General features: G+C 40.8%; 8 non-coding genes across 8 annotated transcripts; all 8 read right to left on the bottom strand.

The window, feature by feature from the left end:
- Positions 1 to 734: 734 nt before the first annotated feature.
- On the bottom strand, positions 735 to 898 carry LOC149974726 (U1 spliceosomal RNA). The gene has a single exon (XR_016489198.1). It is a non-coding gene; the product is annotated as a U1 spliceosomal RNA (small nuclear RNA).
- A 2,843-nt stretch (positions 899 to 3,741) lies between these two features.
- LOC149974725 (U1 spliceosomal RNA) lies at positions 3,742 to 3,905 on the bottom strand. Its single transcript, XR_016489197.1, has one exon. It is a non-coding gene; the product is annotated as a U1 spliceosomal RNA (small nuclear RNA).
- Positions 3,906 to 6,771: 2,866 nt separating this feature from the next.
- On the bottom strand, positions 6,772 to 6,935 carry LOC149974724 (U1 spliceosomal RNA). Its single transcript, XR_016489196.1, has one exon. It is a non-coding gene; the product is annotated as a U1 spliceosomal RNA (small nuclear RNA).
- Positions 6,936 to 9,194: 2,259 nt separating this feature from the next.
- On the bottom strand, positions 9,195 to 9,358 carry LOC149974723 (U1 spliceosomal RNA). The gene has a single exon (XR_016489147.1). It is a non-coding gene; the product is annotated as a U1 spliceosomal RNA (small nuclear RNA).
- A 1,603-nt stretch (positions 9,359 to 10,961) lies between these two features.
- Positions 10,962 to 11,125, bottom strand: LOC149974722 (U1 spliceosomal RNA). The gene has a single exon (XR_016489194.1). It is a non-coding gene; the product is annotated as a U1 spliceosomal RNA (small nuclear RNA).
- Positions 11,126 to 13,978: 2,853 nt separating this feature from the next.
- Positions 13,979 to 14,142, bottom strand: LOC149974721 (U1 spliceosomal RNA). The gene has a single exon (XR_016489193.1). It is a non-coding gene; the product is annotated as a U1 spliceosomal RNA (small nuclear RNA).
- Positions 14,143 to 16,995: 2,853 nt separating this feature from the next.
- On the bottom strand, positions 16,996 to 17,159 carry LOC118937002 (U1 spliceosomal RNA). Its single transcript, XR_005034425.2, has one exon. It is a non-coding gene; the product is annotated as a U1 spliceosomal RNA (small nuclear RNA).
- A 2,853-nt stretch (positions 17,160 to 20,012) lies between these two features.
- On the bottom strand, positions 20,013 to 20,176 carry LOC118937116 (U1 spliceosomal RNA). Its single transcript, XR_005034510.1, has one exon. It is a non-coding gene; the product is annotated as a U1 spliceosomal RNA (small nuclear RNA).
- Positions 20,177 to 21,883: the final 1,707 nt, after the last annotated feature.

Raw genomic sequence — 21,883 nt, 5'->3', positions numbered from 1 at the left:
ATGTCTGTGGAATGGTAATGGTTGACCAGGGAAATGTCTGTTGTCAAGGTAATGGTTGACCAGGGAAATGTCTGTTGTCAAGGTAATGGTTGACCAGGGAAATGTCTGTTGTCAAGGTAATGGTTGATCAGGGAAATGTCTGTTGTCATGGTAATGGTTGACCAGGGCAATGACTGTGGCATGGTAATGGTTGACCAGGGAAATGTCTGTGGCATGGTAATGGTTGACCAGGGAAATGACTGTGGAATGGTAATGGTTGACCAGGGAAATGTCTGTTTTCATGGTAATGGTTGACCAGGGAAATTTCTGTTGTCATGGTAATAGTTGACCAGGGAAATTTCTGTGGCATGGTAATGGTTGACATGTACTGTGGTCTTAAATTACAAACTCTCCTATAAATGATTTAATATTCTAACAAATGAAAGACCTCAATCCAGATTACGTCATGAGGGCACAAAATGATCCATTCACAAGTAGGCCTTTTCCTTGACATTATCAGGACATGACAGGCATAATCACCAGTGCTACAATAACATATCACACACACATCCGGGTTATCAGAAGACAAAATGTATCTCTGAGGCCTTAGTTGACTCATAAACAGACCCTACATTCTATCTGATAAGAACATGTAAATGTTGACAAATGTCCTTCTCAACACGAAACTCAATAGAAGAGCGAGTTAAAACACAAGAAATTAAATATGTCCCTAAATTATTTTTTAACATCAAGATCAGGGGAGAGCGCGAACGCAGTCCCCCACTACCAGAAATTATGCAATCGAGATTTCCACATTTGAGAAATTCGCAGGGGTCAGCACAGCCGGAGTGCAATGGCTGAGCCTCGCCCTGGGTGAACCGCCTTCGTGATCACGGTGTCTCCCTTGCCAGGTAAGTATGAGTTGTACACGTTGGTAGAGGACTACTCCTTCCAGGACAAAGGTGTTTGACTCACGGTTACCACTCCTACTACTGATAATACCACATCATATTGAACAAGGTTTAATAATGTTTACGAATACAGTTGCGGACAAGGCGAAGAAAAAAGCAATACATTTTGTTTTACTATATTATATCACGGACCGACTATTTTCCCATCAAGCAACACGGTAGAAATTCTAAATACATTGCATTTTTGGTCTAAATGTTGGTCTGGTAACACACAAGTAGGGCGATGTACCAAAATGCTGAAATCACATTCGTGCACACAGCCAACCGAAAGACACCACTTATTTCTGGTGTTTTGTAGCGTTCCAGACGTTGTAGGAATAGTTTCATCACGCTTGTTTTCTGCTCTCAGTAAAATATGATTCCACCATCGACCACAGGGTGGCATACGACCCACAGATATGGAGGAGAAGCAGTAGCCTACTACTTCATCATCAACAAGACACAGTAGTAGCTACTCTGGGTGTGCTGACAGGGCCATACTCGTATTTGTAATTTGTCACAGTAGCAGGCAGCAGAAATCTGAATGATAACACTATGATCAGACCAGAAACACGCCAGGAAAAGAGATTGGATGAAATGATGAAGCCAGCGGAGGAAGAACTACAGCTTCACTCTATCCAATCAGAGCAGCAGGATCAACCTACAGCCCCGCCCTCCTCTTTACAGACATACAAACTAGCCAGGGGATTGATTTTAAATCACGCACATGATTGAGAGAATCTTGCTGGCACCCAAAGAAGAAAGAAATACGTTTATTTCGATCACAGATTATTACAAAAAAAGACTTGGATCATAATCGTATCCAGAAAATTGCCCATATCAGTTACGATCCTCGTTTTGTCTGACTACTCGAGTAGCTACAGTAACAGAGACGTTAACAATGAACCCAATGTTCTTTATGTGGTAATAGGACGTGGGAGAAACGTTTCTCTTAATAACAGTAAGTGTTACACATATTGATGCATACAACATGCACGTACTGAAATCACAGTCAAAAATAGCTTGACTGAGTGGTTGTTTTGACCTCCAGTTTTTATTTATTTATCTTTATTTAAGCTTTATTTAACTAGGCAAGTCCGATTTATTTAACTTGGCAACACATTTTTTTATTTACAATGACGGCCTACACTGGCCAAACCAGGACAACGCTGGGCCAATTGAATAGGCTACTTACTACGACTTTTAGTTTTGTCGTACTTTTCAGACAGGTGATCTATTATAAATTATAAACTGGGTGGTTTGAGCCCTGAATGCAGATGGTTCTAATTTAGTTGGTAACCAGTTTGTAATAGCAATAATGCCCCTCTGAGGTTTGTTGTATATGGCCAATGTTAGAGTGACCCCTATCCACAAGAAGGACAGCAAAACAGACCTGTATCTATTTCTAAGTGTGCAGTCTAAGGTGCTGTAAAAAGCCATTTATGAATAGATGGATGAATATATTGGCTAGAATACTCTTATCAGAACTACAGTCAGATTTTAGAAAGACCCACTCCACTGACATCTCTGTTTTGACTGACTTCATCAGGAAATAAGTGGACCAGGAACATGTCTGTGGCATGGTAATGATTGACCAGGGACATGTCTGTGGAATGGTGTTGGTTGACCAGGGAAATGTCTGTGATTTGGTAATGGTTGACCAGGGAAATGTCTGTGATATGGTAATGGTTGACCAGGGAAATGTCTGTGGCATGGTAATGGTTGACCAGGGACATGTCTGTGGAATGGATCTGCATCTTGGAACAACAGAATCCATCTTATTTGGGTCCAGAGTAAATGTTGCACCTCAACTCAGTGGTTACACCGAAAACCTCTGTCAGCTGTCTTTGGGTGTGAACTGGATAGGTACTTGACTGCTGAGAATATGAATAAATCCATCTATATCACCAAGGCTCATTAACTTTGTATAGTCATTACAACTCTCACTTCTCGACTGTGAAGTGGCTGATGACACCATCGCCCCACCTTAAGGATCACTTAGGTAGAAAGATTTATTTGACAATTTAAAAACACAATACAAACACTTACGACACAAAAAATAAGTTTGAAAACGAAATGAGAGTTGGATACAATATACAAAGTTGATGAGCCTTGGTGATATAGACCGGTTACCATTTTAGACGATATAAAATCAAAGCAGGTCCAAGGTCTATATCTGTATTCTGGACCTTTCAACTTTAGGCACACGTTCAAAGCTACTGTGATTACATTCAATCCATTTTCATCAGTTTCCTCCCTCTTAATGTTGATCATTATGTTACAATGTGCAGTAATCTATTGTTGTCAATACATATTGCAAGTCAGTTAAGAACAAATTCTTATTTACAATGACGGCCGAACCCCGTCCAAACCCGGACGACGCTGGGCCAATGGTGCGCCGCCCTACGGCACTCCCAATCACGGCCGGATGTGATGCAGCCTGTTTATTGTGGTCTTAAATGACAAACTGTCCTATAAATGATTTAATAATCTCACAAATAAAATACCTCAAACCAGATGACGTCCTGAGGGCACAAAATGATCCATTCACAAGTAGGCCTTTTCCTTGACATTATCAGGACATGACAGGCATAATCACCAGTGCTACAATAACATATCACACACATCCGGGTTATCAGAAGACAAAATGTATCTCTGAGGGCTTAGTTGACTTATAAATAGACCCTACGTCCTATAGTCATTCATCTGATAAGAAAAAAATATGGAAATACTGACAAATCTCCTTCTCAACACGAAACCCAATAGAACTCCGAGTTTAACACCGTTCCTACATTATTTTTAACATTAAGATCAGGGGAGAGCGCGAACGCAGTCCCCCACTACCAGAAATTATGCAATCGAGATTTCCACATTTGAGAAATTCGCAGGGGTCAGCACAGCCGGAGTGCAATGGCTGAGCCTCGCCCTGGGTGAACCGCCTTCGTGATCACGGTGTCTCCCTTGCCAGGTAAGTATGAGTTGTACACGTTGGTAGAGGACTACTCCTTCCAGGACAAAGGTGTTTGACTCACGGTTACCACTTCTACTACTGATAATACCACATCATATTGAACAGGGTTTAATGACGTTTACGAATACAGTTGCGGACAAGGCGAAGAAAAAAGCAATACATTTTGTTTTACTATATTATATCACGGACCGACTATTGTCCCATCATGCAATACGGTAGAAATTATATACACATTGAATATTTTCTCTAAATGTCCGTCTGGTTACACACAAGTAGGGCGATGTACCAAAATGCTGAAATCACATTCGTGCACACAGCCAACCGAAAGACACCACTTATTTCTGGTGTTTTGTAGCGTTCCAGACGTTGTAGGAATAGTTTCATCACGCTTGTTTTCTGCTCTCAGTAAAATATGATTCCACCATCGACCACAGGGTGGCATACGACCCACAGATATGGAGGAGAAGCAGTAGCCTACTACTTCATCATCAACAAGACACAGTAGTAGCTACTCTGGGTGTGCTGACAGGGCCATACTCGTATTTGTAATTTGTCACAGTAGCAGGCAGCAGAAATCTGAATGATAACACTATGATCAGACCAGAAACACGCCAGGAAAAGAGATTGGATGAAATGATGAAGCCAGCGGAGGAAGAACTACAGCTTCACTCTATCCAATCAGAGCAGCAGGATCAACCTACAGCCCCGCCCTCCTCTTTACAGACATACAAACTAGCCAGGGGATTGATTTTAAATCACGCACATGATTGAGAGAATCTTGCTGGCACCCAAAGAAGAAAGAAATACGTTTATTTCGATCACAGATTATTACAAAAAAAGACCTGGATCATAATCGTATCCAGAAAATTGCCCATATCAGTTACGATCCTCGTTTTGTCTGACTACTCGAGTAGCTACAGTAACAGAGACGTTAACAATGAACCCAATGTTCTTTATGTGGTAATAGGACGTGGGAGAAACGTTTCTCTTAATAACAGTAAGTGTTACACATATTGATGCAGACAACATGCACGTACTGAAATCACAGTCAAAAATAGCTTGACTGAGTGGTTGTTTTGACCTCCAGTTTTTATTTATTTATCTTTATTTAAGCTTTATTTAACTAGGCAAGTCCGATTTATTTAACTTGGCAACACATTTTTTTATTTACAATGACGGCCTACACTGGCCAAACCTGGACAACGCTGGGCCAATTGAATAGGCTACTTACTACGACTTTTAGTTTTGTCGTACTTTTCAGACAGGTGATCTATTATAAATTATAAACTGGGTGGTTTGAGCCCTGAATGCAGATGGTTCTAATTTAGTTGGTAACCAGTTTGTAATAGCAATAATGCCCCTCTGAGGTTTGTTGTATATGGCCAATGTTAGAGTGACCCCTATCCACAAGAAGGACAGCAAAACAGACCTGTATCTATTTCTAAGTGTGCAGTCTAAGGTGCTGTAAAAAGCCATTTATGAATAGATGGATGAATATATTGGCTAGAATACTCTTATCAGAACTACAGTCAGATTTTAGAAAGACCCACTCCACTGACATCTCTGTTTTGACTGACTTCATCAGGAAATAAGTGGACCAGGAACATGTCTGTGGCATGGTAATGATTGACCAGGGACATGTCTGTGGAATGGTGTTGGTTGACCAGGGAAATGTCTGTGATTTGGTAATGGTTGACCAGGGAAAATGTCTGTGATATGGTAATGGTTGACCAGGGAAATGTCTGTGGCATGGTAATGGTTGACCAGGGACATGTCTGTGGAATGGATCTGCATCTTGGAACAACAGAATCCATCTTATTTGGGTCCAGAGTAAATGTTGCACCTCAACTCAGTGGTTACACCGAAAACCTCTGTCAGCTGTCTTTGGGTGTGAACTGGATAGGTACTTGACTGCTGAGAATATGAATAAATCCATCTATATCACCAAGGCTCATTAACTTTGTATAGTCATTACAACTCTCACTTCTCGACTGTGAAGTGGCTGATGACACCATCGCCCCACCTTAAGGATCACTTAGGTAGAAAGATTTATTTGACAATTTAAAAACATAATACAAACACACTTACAATGACACAAAAAATAAGTTTGAAAACGAAATGAGAGTTGGATACAATATACAAAGTTGATGAGCCTTGGTGATATAGACCGGTTACCATTTCAGACGATATAAAATCAAAGCAGGTCCAAGGTCTATATCTGTATTCTGGACCTTTCAACTTTAGGCACACGTTCAAAGCTACTGTGATTACATTCAATCCATTTTCATCAGTTTCCTCCCTCTTAATGTTGATCATTATGTTACAATGTGCAGTAATCTATTGTTGTCAATACATATTGCAAGTCAGTTAAGAACAAATTCTTATTTACAATGACGGCCGAAAACCCGTCCAAACCCGGACGACGCTGGGCCAATGGTGCGCCGCCCTACGGCACTCCCAATCACGGCCGGATGTGATGCAGCCTGTTTATTGTGGTCTTAAATGACAAACTGTCCTATAAATGATTTAATAATCTCGCAAATAAAATACCTCAAACCAGATGACGTCATGAGGGCGCAAAATGATCCATTCACAAGTAGGCCTTTTCCTTGACATAATCAGGACATGACAGGCATAATCACCAGTGCTACAATAACATATCACACACATCCGGGTTATCAGAAGACAAAATGTATCTCTGAGGGCTTAGTTGACTTACAAACAAACAGACCCTACATTCTATAGCCACTCATCTGATAAGAACATGTCAATGTTGACAAATGTCCTTCTCAACACGACACTCAATAGAAGAGCGAGTTAAAACACATCGAATTAATAAATATGTCCCTAAATTATTTTTAACATCAAGATCAGGGGAGAGCGCGAACGCAGTCCCCCACTACCAGAAATTATGCAATCGAGATTTCCACATTTGAGAAATTCGCAGGGGTCAGCACAGCCGGAGTGCAATGGCTGAGCCTCGCCCTGGGTGAACCGCCTTCGTGATCACGGTGTCTCCCTTGCCAGGTAAGTATGAGTTGTACACGTTGGTAGAGGAGTACACCTTCCAGGACAAAGGTGTTTGACTCACGGTTACCACTTCTACTACTGATAATACCACATCATATTGAACAGGGTTTAATGACGTTTACGAATACAGTTGCGGACAAGGCGAAGAAAAAAGCAATACATTTTGTTTTACTATATTATATCACGGACCGACTATTTTCCCATCAAGCAACACGGTAGAAATTCTAAATACATTGCATTTTTGGTCTAAATGTTGGTCTGGTAACACACAAGTAGGCGATGTACCAAAATGCTGAAATCACATTCGTGCACACAGCCAACCGAAAGACACCATTTATTTCTGGTGTTTTGTAGCGTTCCAGACGTTGTAGGAATAGTTTCATCACGCTTGTTTTCTGCTCTCAGTAAAATATGATTCCACCATCGACCACAGGGTGGCATACGACCCACAGATATGGAGGAGATACAGTAGCCTACTACTTCATCATCAACAAGACACAGTAGTAGCTACTCTGGGTGTGCTGACAGGGCCATACTCGTATTTGTAATTTGTCACAGTAGCAGGTAGCAGAAATCTGAATGATAACACTATGATCAGACCAGAAACACGCCAGGAAAAGAGATTGGATGAAATGATGAAGCCAGCGGAGGAAGAACTACAGCTTCACTCTATCCAATCAGAGCAGCAGGATCAACCTACAGCCCCGCCCTCCTCTTTACAGACATACAAACTAGCCAGGAGATTGATTTTAAATCACGCACATGATTGAGAGAATCTTGCTGGCACCCAAAGAAGAAAGAAATAAGTTTATTTCGATCACAGATTATTACAAAAAAAGACCTGGATCATAATCGTATCCAGAAAATTGCCCATATCAGTTACGATCCTCGTTTTGTCTGACTACTCGAGTAGCTACAGTAACAGAGACGTTAACAATGAACCCAATGTTCTTTATGTGGTAATAGGACGTGGGAGAAACGTTTCTCTTAATAACAGTAAGTGTTACACATATTGATGCAGACAACATGCACGTACTGAAATCACAGTCAAAAATAGCTTGACTGAGTGGTTGTTTTGACCTCCAGTTTTTATTTATTTATCTTTATTTAAGCTTTATTTAACTAGGCAAGTCCGATTTATTTAACTTGGCAACACATTTTTTATTTACAATGACGGCCTACACTGGCCAAACCTGGACAACGCTGGGCCAATTGAATAGGCTACTTACTACGACTTGTCGTACTTTTCAGACAGGTGATCTATTATAAATTATAAACTGGGTGGTTTGAGCCCTGAATGCAGATGGTTCTAATTTAGTTGGTAACCAGTTTGTAATAGCAATAATGCCCCTCTGAGGTTTGTTGTATATGGCCAACGTTAGAGTGACCCCTATCCACAAGAAGGACAGCAAAACAGACCTGTATCTATTTCTAAGTGTGCAGTCTAAGGTGCTGTAAAAAGCCATTTATGAATAGATGGATGAATATATTGGCTAGAATACTCTTATCAGAACTACAGTCAGATTTTAGAAAGACCCACTCCACTGACATCTCTGTTTTGACTGACTTCATCACGAAATAAGTGGACCAGGGACATGTCTGTGGCATGGTAATGGTTGACCAGGGAAATGTCTGTGGCATTGTAGACCAGGGACATGTCTGTGGAATGGTAATGGTTGACCAGGGAAATGTCTGTTGTCAAGGTAATGGTTGACCAGGGAAATGTCTGTTGTCAAGGTAATGGTTGATCAGGGAAATGTCTGTTGTCATGGTAATGGTTGACCAGGGCAATGACTGTGGCATGGTAATGGTTGACCAGGGAAATGTCTGTTGTCATGGTAATAGTTGACCAGGGAAATTTCTGTGGCATGGTAATGGTTGACATGTACTGTGGTCTTAAATTACAAACTCTCCTATAAATGATTTAATATTCTAACAAATGAAAGACCTCAATCCAGATTACGTCGTGAGGGCACAAAATGATCCATTCACAAGTAGGCCTTTTCCTTGACATTATCAGGACATGACAGGCATAATCACCAGTGCTACAATAACATATCACACACATCCGGGTTATCAGAAGACAAAATGTATCTCTGAGGCCTTAGTTGACTCATAAACAGACCCTACATTCTATAGCCATTCATCTGATAAGAACATGTAAAATGTTGACAAATGTCCTTCTCAACACGAAACTCAAAAGAAGAGCGAGTTAAAACACATGGAATTAAATATGTCCCTAAATTATTTTTTAACATCAAGATCAGGGGAGAGCGCGAACGCAGTCCCCCACTACCAGAAATTATGCAATCGAGATTTCCACATTTAAGAAATTCGCAGGGGTCAGCACAGCCGGAGTGCAATGGCTGAGCCTCGCCCTGGGTGAACCGCCTTCGTGATCATGGTGTCTCCCTTGCCAGGTAAGTATGAGTTGTACACGTTGGTAGAGGAGTACTCCTTCCAGGACAAAGGTGTTTGACTCACGGTTACCACTTCTACTACTGCTAATACCACATCATATTGAACAGGGTTTAATGACGTTTACGAATACAGTTGCGGACAAGGCGAAGAAAAAAGCAATACATTTTGTTTTACTATATTATATCACGGACCGACTATTTTCCCATCAAGCAACACGGTAGAAATTCTAAATACATTGCATTTTTGGTCTAAATGTTGGTCTGGTAACACACAAGTAGGCGATGTACCAAAATGCTGAAATCACATTCGTGCACACAGCCAACCGAAAGACACCATTTATTTCTGGTGTTTTGTAGCGTTCCAGACGTTGTAGGAATAGTTTCATCACGCTTGTTTTCTGCTCTCAGTAAAATATGATTCCACCATCGACCACAGGGTGGCATACGACCCACAGATATGGAGGAGAAACAGTAGCCTACTACTTCATCAACAAGACACGGTAGTAGCTACAATGGGTGGTTTTTAATTAATTGTTTTATTTCACCAGGTAGGCTAGTTGGGAACAAGTTCTCATTTACAAACTGCGACCTGGCCAAGATAAAGCACAGCAGTGCGACAAAAACAACAACACAGAGTTACACGTAAACAAACGTAGTCAATAACACAGTAGAACATGAAAATAGAAAGATCTATGTACAGTGACATGGCCATACTCGTATTTGTAATTGTATCTGTAAATTGACAGGATGATACTCGCGATCAGGGTTAAACTGAAGTGTTTTAATATGCCTAAATACATTTTTGGCAGAATACCTCACTACACATTCTCACTGCAAAAAAAAAAAAAACCTGCAGAAATGTCTGTGGAATGGATCTGCATCTTGGAACAACAGAATCCATCTTATTGACTGATTTCATCAGGAAATAAGTGGACCAGGGACATGTCTGTGGCATGGTAATGGTTGACCAGGGAAATGTCTGTGGCATTGTAGACCAGGGACATGTCTGTGGAATGGTAATGGTTGACCAGGGAAATGTCTGTTGTCAAGGTAATGGTTGACCAGGGAAATGTCTGTTGTCAAGGTAATGGTTGACCAGGGAAATGTCTGTTGTCAAGGTAATGGTTGATCAGGGAAATGTCTGTTGTCATGGTAATGGTTGACCAGGGCAATGACTGTGGCATGGTAATGGTTGACCAGGGAAATTTCTGTGGCATGGTAATGGTTGACATGTACTGTGGTCTTAAATTACAAACTCTCCTATAAATGATTTAATATTCTAACAAATGAAAGACCTCAATCCAGATTACGTCGTGAGGGCACAAAATGATCCATTCACAAGTAGGCCTTTTCCTTGACATTATCAGGACATGACAGGCATAATCACCAGTGCTACAATAACATATCACACACATCCGGGTTATCAGAAGACAAAATGTATCTCTGAGGCCTTAGTTGACTCATAAACAGACCCTACATTCTATAGCCATTCATCTGATAAGAACATGTAAAATGTTGACAAATGTCCTTCTCAACACGAAACTCAATAGAAGAGCGAGTTAAAACACATGGAATTAAACATGTCCCTAAATTATTTTTTAACATCAAGATCAGGGGAGAGCGCGAACGCAGTCCCCCACTACCAGAAATTATGCAATCGAGATTTCCACATTTGAGAAATTCGCAGGGGTCAGCACAGCCGGAGTGCAATGGCTGAGCCTCGCCCTGGGTGAACCGCCTTCGTGATCACGGTGTCTCCCTTGCCAGGTAAGTATGAGTTGTACACGTTGGTAGAGGAGTACTCCTTCCAGGACAAAGGTGTTTGACTCACGGTTACCACTTCTACTACTGCTAATACCACATCATATTGAACAGGGTTTAATGACGTTTACGAATACAGTTGCGGACAAGGCGAAGAAAAAAGCAATACATTTTGTTTTACTATATTATATCACGGACCGACTATTTTCCCATCAAGCAACACGGTAGAAATTCTAAATACATTGCATTTTTGGTCTAAATGTTGGTCTGGTAACACACAAGTAGGCGATGTACCAAAATGCTGAAATCACATTCGTGCACACAGCCAACCGAAAGACACCATTTATTTCTGGTGTTTTGTAGCGTTCCAGACGTTGTAGGAATAGTTTCATCACGCTTGTTTTCTGCTCTCAGTAAAATATGATTCCACCATCGACCACAGGGTGGCATACGACCCACAGATATGGAGGAGATACAGTAGCCTACTACTTCATCATCAACAAGACACAGTAGTAGCTACTCTGGGTGTGCTGACAGGGCCATACTCGTATTTGTAATTTGTCACAGTAGCAGGTAGCAGAAATCTGAATGATAACACTATGATCAGACCAGAAACACGCCAGGAAAAGAGATTGGATGAAATGATGAAGCCAGCGGAGGAAGAACTACAGCTTCACTCTATCCAATCAGAGCAGCAGGATCAACCTACAGCCCCGCCCTCCTCTTTACAGACATACAAACTAGCCAGGAGATTGATTTTAAATCACGCACATGATTGAGAGAATCTTGCTGGCACCCAAAGAAGAAAGAAATAAGTTTATTTCGATCACAGATTATTACAAAAAAAGACCTGGATCATAATCGTATCCAGAAAATTGCCCATATCAGTTACGATCCTCGTTTTGTCTGACTACTCGAGTAGCTACAGTAACAGAGACGTTAACAATGAACCCAATGTTCTTTATGTGGTAATAGGACGTGGGAGAAACGTTTCTCTTAATAACAGTAAGTGTTACACATATTGATGCAGACAACATGCACGTACTGAAATCACAGTCAAAAATAGCTTGACTGAGTGGTTGTTTTGACCTCCAGTTTTTATTTATTTATCTTTATTTAAGCTTTATTTAACTAGGCAAGTCCGATTTATTTAACTTGGCAACACATTTTTTATTTACAATGACGGCCTACACTGGCCAAACCTGGACAACGCTGGGCCAATTGAATAGGCTACTTACTACGACTTGTCGTACTTTTCAGACAGGTGATCTATTATAAATTATAAACTGGGTGGTTTGAGCCCTGAATGCAGATGGTTCTAATTTAGTTGGTAACCAGTTTGTAATAGCAATAATGCCCCTCTGAGGTTTGTTGTATATGGCCAACGTTAGAGTGACCCCTATCCACAAGAAGGACAGCAAAACAGACCTGTATCTATTTCTAAGTGTGCAGTCTAAGGTGCTGTAAAAAGCCATTTATGAATAGATGGATGAATATATTGGCTAGAATACTCTTATCAGAACTACAGTCAGATTTTAGAAAGACCCACTCCACTGACATCTCTGTTTTGACTGACTTCATCAGGAAATAAGTGGACCAGGAACATGTCTGTGGCATGGTAATGATTGACCAGGGACATGTCTGTGGAATGGTGTTGGTTGACCAGGGAAATTTCTGTGATTTGGTAATGGTTGACCAGGGAAATGTCTGTGATATGGTAATGGTTGACCAGGGAAATGTCTGTGGCATGGTAATGGTTGACCAGGGACATGTCTGTGGAATGGATCTGCATCTTGGAACAACAGAATCCATCTTATTTGGGTCCAGAGTAAATGTTGCACCTCAACTCAGTGGTTACACCGAAAACCTCTGTCAGCTGTCTTTGGGTGTGAACTGGATAGGTACTTGACTGCTGAGAATATGAATAAATCCATCTATATCACCAAGGCTCATTAACTTTGTATAGTCATTACAACTCTCACTTCTCGACTGTGAAGTGGCTGATGACACCATCGCCCCACCTTAAGGATCACTTAGGTAGAAAGATTTATTTGACAATTTAAAAACACAATACAAACACACTTACAATGACACAAAAAATAAGTTTGAAAACGAAATGAGAGTTGGATACAATATACAAAGTTGATGAGCCTTGGTGATATAGACCGGTTACCATTTTAGACGATATAAAATCAAAGCAGACCAAGGTCTATATCTGTATTCTGGACCTTTCAACTTTAGGCACACGTTCAAAGCTAATGTGATTACATTCAATCCATTTTCATCAGTTTCCTCCCTCTTAATGTTGATCATTATGTTACAATGTGCAGTAATCTATTGTTGTCAATACATATTGCAAGTCAGTTAAGAACAAATTCTTATTTACAATGACGGCCGAACCCCGTCCAAACCCGGACGACGCTGGGCCAATGGTGCGCCGCCCTACGGCACTCCCAATCACGGCCGGATGTGATGCAGCCTGTTTATTGTGGTCTTAAATTACAAACTGTCCTATAAAGGATTTAATAATCTCACAAATAAAATACCTCAAACCAGATGACGTCCTGAGGGCACAAAATGATCCATTCACAAGTAGGCCTTTTCCTTGACATTATCAGGACATGACAGGCATAATCACCAGTGCTACAATAACATATCACACACATCCGGGTTATCAGAAGACAAAATGTATCTCTGAGGCCTTAGTTGACTTACAAACAAACAGACCCTACATTCTATAGCCACTCATCTGATAAGAACATGTCAATGTTGACAAATGTCCTTCTCAACACGACACTCAATAGAAGAGCGAGTTAAAACACATCGAATTAATAAATATGTCCCTAAATTATTTTTAACATCAAGATCAGGGGAGAGCGCGAACGCAGTCCCCCACTACCAGAAATTATGCAATCGAGATTTCCACATTTGAGAAATTCGCAGGGGTCAGCACAGCCGGAGTGCAATGGCTGAGCCTCGCCCTGGGTGAACCGCCTTCGTGATCACGGTGTCTCCCTTGCCAGGTAAGTATGAGTTGTACACGTTGGTAGAGGAGTACACCTTCCAGGACAAAGGTGTTTGACTCACGGTTACCACTTCTACTACTGATAATACCACATCATATTGAACAGGGTTTAATGACGTTTACGAATACAGTTGCGGACAAGGCGAAGAAAAAAGCAATACATTTTGTTTTACTATATTATATCACGGACCGACTATTTTCCCATCAAGCAACACGGTAGAAATTCTAAATACATTGCATTTTTGGTCTAAATGTTGGTCTGGTAACACACAAGTAGGCGATGTACCAAAATGCTGAAATCACATTCGTGCACACAGCCAACCGAAAGACACCATTTATTTCTGGTGTTTTGTAGCGTTCCAGACGTTGTAGGAATAGTTTCATCACGCTTGTTTTCTGCTCTCAGTAAAATATGATTCCACCATCGACCACAGGGTGGCATACGACCCACAGATATGGAGGAGATACAGTAGCCTACTACTTCATCATCAACAAGACACAGTAGTAGCTACTCTGGGTGTGCTGACAGGGCCATACTCGTATTTGTAATTTGTCACAGTAGCAGGTAGCAGAAATCTGAATGATAACACTATGATCAGACCAGAAACACGCCAGGAAAAGAGATTGGATGAAATGATGAAGCCAGCGGAGGAAGAACTACAGCTTCACTCTATCCAATCAGAGCAGCAGGATCAACCTACAGCCCCGCCCTCCTCTTTACAGACATACAAACTAGCCAGGAGATTGATTTTAAATCACGCACATGATTGAGAGAATCTTGCTGGCACCCAAAGAAGAAAGAAATAAGTTTATTTCGATCACAGATTATTACAAAAAAAGACCTGGATCATAATCGTATCCAGAAAATTGCCCATATCAGTTACGATCCTCGTTTTGTCTGACTACTCGAGTAGCTACAGTAACAGAGACGTTAACAATGAACCCAATGTTCTTTATGTGGTAATAGGACGTGGGAGAAACGTTTCTCTTAATAACAGTAAGTGTTACACATATTGATGCAGACAACATGCACGTACTGAAATCACAGTCAAAAATAGCTTGACTGAGTGGTTGTTTTGACCTCCAGTTTTTATTTATTTATCTTTATTTAAGCTTTATTTAACTAGGCAAGTCCGATTTATTTAACTTGGCAACACATTTTTTATTTACAATGACGGCCTACACTGGCCAAACCTGGACAACGCTGGGCCAATTGAATAGGCTACTTACTACGACTTGTCGTACTTTTCAGACAGGTGATCTATTATAAATTATAAACTGGGTGGTTTGAGCCCTGAATGCAGATGGTTCTAATTTAGTTGGTAACCAGTTTGTAATAGCAATAATGCCCCTCTGAGGTTTGTTGTATATGGCCAACGTTAGAGTGACCCCTATCCACAAGAAGGACAGCAAAACAGACCTGTATCTATTTCTAAGTGTGCAGTCTAAGGTGCTGTAAAAAGCCATTTATGAATAGATGGATGAATATATTGGCTAGAATACTCTTATCAGAACTACAGTCAGATTTTAGAAAGACCCACTCCACTGACATCTCTGTTTTGACTGACTTCATCAGGAAATAAGTGGACCAGGAACATGTCTGTGGCATGGTAATGATTGACCAGGGACATGTCTGTGGAATGGTGTTGGTTGACCAGGGAAATTTCTGTGATTTGGTAATGGTTGACCAGGGAAATGTCTGTGATATGGTAATGGTTGACCAGGGAAATGTCTGTGGCATGGTAATGGTTGACCAGGGACATGTCTGTGGAATGGATCTGCATCTTGGAACAACAGAATCCATCTTATTTGGGTCCAGAGTAAATGTTGCACCTCAACTCAGTGGTTACACCGAAAACCTCTGTCAGCTGTCTTTGGGTGTGAACTGGATAGGTACTTGACTGCTGAGAATATGAATAAATCCATCTATATCACCAAGGCTCATTAACTTTGTATAGTCATTACAACTCTCACTTCTCGACTGTGAAGTGGCTGATGACACCATCGCCCCACCTTAAGGATCACTTAGGTAGAAAGATTTATTTGACAATTTAAAAACACAATACAAACACACTTACAATGACACAAAAAATAAGTTTGAAAACGAAATGAGAGTTGGATACAATATACAAAGTTGATGAGCCTTGGTGATATAGACCGGTTACCATTTTAGACGATATAAAATCAAAGCAGACCAAGGTCTATATCTGTATTCTGGACCTTTCAACTTTAGGCACACGTTCAAAGCTAATGTGATTACATTCAATCCATTTTCATCAGTTTCCTCCCTCTTAATGTTGATCATTATGTTACAATGTGCAGTAATCTATTGTTGTCAATACATATTGCAAGTCAGTTAAGAACAAATTCTTATTTACAATGACGGCCGAACCCCGTCCAAACCCGGACGACGCTGGGCCAATGGTGCGCCGCCCTACGGCACTCCCAATCACGGCCGGATGTGATGCAGCCTGTTTATTGTGGTCTTAAATTACAAACTGTCCTATAAAGGATTTAATAATCTCACAAATAAAATACCTCAAACCAGATGACGTCCTGAGGGCACAAAATGATCCATTCACAAGTAGGCCTTTTCCTTGACATTATCAGGACATGACAGGCATAATCACCAGTGCTACAATAACATATCACACACATCCGGGTTATCAGAAGACAAAATGTATCTCTGAGGCCTTAGTTGACTTACAAACAAACAGACCCTACATTCTATAGCCACTCATCTGATAAGAACATGTCAATGTTGACAAATGTCCTTCTCAACACGACACTCAATAGAAGAGCGAGTTAAAACACATCGAATTAATAAATATGTCCCTAAATTATTTTTAACATCAAGATCAGGGGAGAGCGCGAACGCAGTCCCCCACTACCAGAAATTATGCAATCGAGATTTCCACATTTGAGAAATTCGCAGGGGTCAGCACAGCCGGAGTGCAATGGCTGAGCCTCGCCCTGGGTGAACCGCCTTCGTGATCACGGTGTCTCCCTTGCCAGGTAAGTATGAGTTGTACACGTTGGTAGAGGAGTACACCTTCCAGGACAAAGGTGTTTGACTCACGGTTACCACTTCTACTACTGATAATACCACATCATATTGAACAGGGTTTAATGACGTTTACGAATACAGTTGCGGACAAGGCGAAGAAAAAAGCAATACATTTTGTTTTACTATATTATATCACGGACCGACTATTTTCCCATCAAGCAACACGGTAGAAATTCTAAATACATTGCATTTTTGGTCTAAATGTTGGTCTGGTAACACACAAGTAGGCGATGTACCAAAATGCTGAAATCACATTCGTGCACACAGCCAACCGAAAGACACCATTTATTTCTGGTGTTTTGTAGCGTTCCAGACGTTGTAGGAATAGTTTCATCACGCTTGTTTTCTGCTCTCAGTAAAATATGATTCCACCATCGACCACAGGGTGGCATACGACCCACAGATATGGAGGAGATACAGTAGCCTACTACTTCATCATCAACAAGACACAGTAGTAGCTACTCTGGGTGTGCTGACAGGGCCATACTCGTATTTGTAATTTGTCACAGTAGCAGGTAGCAGAAATCTGAATGATAACACTATGATCAGACCAGAAACACGCCAGGAAAAGAGATTGGATGAAATGATGAAGCCAGCGGAGGAAGAACTACAGCTTCACTCTATCCAATCAGAGCAGCAGGATCAACCTACAGCCCCGCCCTCCTCTTTACAGACATACAAACTAGCCAGGAGATTGATTTTAAATCACGCACATGATTGAGAGAATCTTGCTGGCACCCAAAGAAGAAAGAAATAAGTTTATTTCGATCACAGATTATTACAAAAAAAGACCTGGATCATAATCGTATCCAGAAAATTGCCCATATCAGTTACGATCCTCGTTTTGTCTGACTACTCGAGTAGCTACAGTAACAGAGACGTTAACAATGAACCCAATGTTCTTTATGTGGTAATAGGACGTGGGAGAAACGTTTCTCTTAATAACAGTAAGTGTTACACATATTGATGCAGACAACATGCACGTACTGAAATCACAGTCAAAAATAGCTTGACTGAGTGGTTGTTTTGACCTCCAGTTTTTATTTATTTATCTTTATTTAAGCTTTATTTAACTAGGCAAGTCCGATTTATTTAACTTGGCAACACATTTTTTATTTACAATGACGGCCTACACTGGCCAAACCTGGACAACGCTGGGCCAATTGAATAGGCTACTTACTACGACTTGTCGTACTTTTCAGACAGGTGATCTATTATAAATTATAAACTGGGTGGTTTGAGCCCTGAATGCAGATGGTTCTAATTTAGTTGGTAACCAGTTTGTAATAGCAATAATGCCCCTCTGAGGTTTGTTGTATATGGCCAACGTTAGAGTGACCCCTATCCACAAGAAGGACAGCAAAACAGACCTGTATCTATTTCTAAGTGTGCAGTCTAAGGTGCTGTAAAAAGCCATTTATGAATAGATGGATGAATATATTGGCTAGAATACTCTTATCAGAACTACAGTCAGATTTTAGAAAGACCCACTCCACTGACATCTCTGTTTTGACTGACTTCATCAGGAAATAAGTGGACCAGGAACATGTCTGTGGCATGGTAATGATTGACCAGGGACATGTCTGTGGAATGGTGTTGGTTGACCAGGGAAATTTCTGTGATTTGGTAATGGTTGACCAGGGAAATGTCTGTGATATGGTAATGGTTGACCAGGGAAATGTCTGTGGCATGGTAATGGTTGACCAGGGACATGTCTGTGGAATGGATCTGCATCTTGGAACAACAGAATCCATCTTATTTGGGTCCAGAGTAAATGTTGCACCTCAACTCAGTGGTTACACCGAAAACCTCTGTCAGCTGTCTTTGGGTGTGAACTGGATAGGTACTTGACTGCTGAGAATATGAATAAATCCATCTATATCACCAAGGCTCATTAACTTTGTATAGTCATTACAACTCTCACTTCTCGACTGTGAAGTGGCTGATGACACCATCGCCCCACCTTAAGGATCACTTAGGTAGAAAGATTTATTTGACAATTTAAAAACACAATACAAACACACTTACAATGACACAAAAAATAAGTTTGAAAACGAAATGAGAGTTGGATACAATATACAAAGTTGATGAGCCTTGGTGATATAGACCGGTTACCATTTTAGACGATATAAAATCAAAGCAGACCAAGGTCTATATCTGTATTCTGGACCTTTCAACTTTAGGCACACGTTCAAAGCTAATGTGATTACATTCAATCCATTTTCATCAGTTTCCTCCCTCTTAATGTTGATCATTATGTTACAATGTGCAGTAATCTATTGTTGTCAATACATATTGCAAGTCAGTTAAGAACAAATTCTTATTTACAATGACGGCCGAACCCCGTCCAAACCCGGACGACGCTGGGCCAATGGTGCGCCGCCCTACGGCACTCCCAATCACGGCCGGATGTGATGCAGCCTGTTTATTGTGGTCTTAAATTACAAACTGTCCTATAAAGGATTTAATAATCTCACAAATAAAATACCTCAAACCAGATGACGTCCTGAGGGCACAAAATGATCCATTCACAAGTAGGCCTTTTCCTTGACATTATCAGGACATGACAGGCATAATCACCAGTGCTACAATAACATATCACACACATCCGGGTTATCAGAAGACAAAATGTATCTCTGAGGCCTTAGTTGACTTACAAACAAACAGACCCTACATTCTATAGCCACTCATCTGATAAGAACATGTCAATGTTGACAAATGTCCTTCTCAACACGACACTCAATAGAAGAGCGAGTTAAAACACATCGAATTAATAAATATGTCCCTAAATTATTTTTAACATCAAGATCAGGGGAGAGCGCGAACGCAGTCCCCCACTACCAGAAATTATGCAATCGAGATTTCCACATTTGAGAAATTCGCAGGGGTCAGCACAGCCGGAGTGCAATGGCTGAGCCTCGCCCTGGGTGAACCGCCTTCGTGATCACGGTGTCTCCCTTGCCAGGTAAGTATGAGTTGTACACGTTGGTAGAGGAGTACACCTTCCAGGACAAAGGTGTTTGACTCACGGTTACCACTTCTACTACTGATAATACCACATCATATTGAACAGGGTTTAATGACGTTTACGAATACAGTTGCGGACAAGGCGAAGAAAAAAGCAATACATTTTGTTTTACTATATTATATCACGGACCGACTATTTTCCCATCAAGCAACACGGTAGAAATTCTAAATACATTGCATTTTTGGTCTAAATGTTGGTCTGGTAACACACAAGTAGGCGATGTACCAAAATGCTGAAATCACATTCGTGCACACAGCCAACCGAAAGACACCATTTATTTCTGGTGTTTTGTAGCGTTCCAGACGTTGTAGGAATAGTTTCATCACGCTTGTTTTCTGCTCTCAGTAAAATATGATTCCACCATCGACCACAGGGTGGCATACGACCCACAGATATGGAGGAGATACAGTAGCCTACTACTTCATCATCAACAAGACACAGTAGTAGCTACTCTGGGTGTGCTGACAGGGCCATACTCGTATTTGTAATTTGTCACAGTAGCAGGTAGCAGAAATCTGAATGATAACACTATGATCAGACCAGAAACACGCCAGGAAAAGAGATTGGATGAAATGATGAAGCCAGCGGAGGAAGAACTACAGCTTCACTCTATCCAATCAGAGCAGCAGGATCAACCTACAGCCCCGCCCTCCTCTTTACAGACATACAAACTAGCCAGGAGATTGATTTTAAATCACGCACATGATTGAGAGAATCTTGCTGGCACCCAAAGAAGAAAGAAATAAGTTTATTTCGATCACAGATTATTACAAAAAAAGACCTGGATCATAATCGTATCCAGAAAATTGCCCATATCAGTTACGATCCTCGTTTTGTCTGACTACTCGAGTAGCTACAGTAACAGAGACGTTAACAATGAACCCAATGTTCTTTATGTGGTAATAGGACGTGGGAGAAACGTTTCTCTTAATAACAGTAAGTGTTACACATATTGATGCAGACAACATGCACGTACTGAAATCACAGTCAAAAATAGCTTGACTGAGTGGTTGTTTTGACCTCCAGTTTTTATTTATTTATCTTTATTTAAGCTTTATTTAACTAGGCAAGTCCGATTTATTTAACTTGGCAACACATTTTTTATTTACAATGACGGCCTACACTGGCCAAACCTGGACAACGCTGGGCCAATTGAATAGGCTACTTACTACGACTTGTCGTACTTTTCAGACAGGTGATCTATTATAAATTATAAACTGGGTGGTTTGAGCCCTGAATGCAGATGGTTCTAATTTAGTTGGTAACCAGTTTGTAATAGCAATAATGCCCCTCTGAGGTTTGTTGTATATGGCCAACGTTAGAGTGACCCCTATCCACAAGAAGGACAGCAAAACAGACCTGTATCTATTTCTAAGTGTGCAGTCTAAGGTGCTGTAAAAAGCCATTTATGAATAGATGGATGAATATATTGGCTAGAATACTCTTATCAGAACTACAGTCAGATTTTAGAAAGACCCACTCCACTGACATCTCTGTTTTGACTGACTTCATCAGGAAATAAGTGGACCAGGAACATGTCTGTGGCATGGTAATGATTGACCAGGGACATGTCTGTGGAATGGTGTTGGTTGACCAGGGAAATTTCTGTGATTTGGTAATGGTTGACCAGGGAAATGTCTGTGATATGGTAA

This window comes from Oncorhynchus mykiss, chromosome 19 (assembly GCF_057628025.1).
Source record: "Oncorhynchus mykiss isolate SJ-2025 chromosome 19, ASM5762802v1, whole genome shotgun sequence".
In the NCBI taxonomy this organism is placed as follows: Eukaryota; Metazoa; Chordata; class Actinopteri; order Salmoniformes; family Salmonidae; genus Oncorhynchus; species Oncorhynchus mykiss.
The sequence above is the reverse complement of the archived record's forward strand: the minus strand, read 5'-3'. Positions and strand labels throughout refer to the sequence as shown.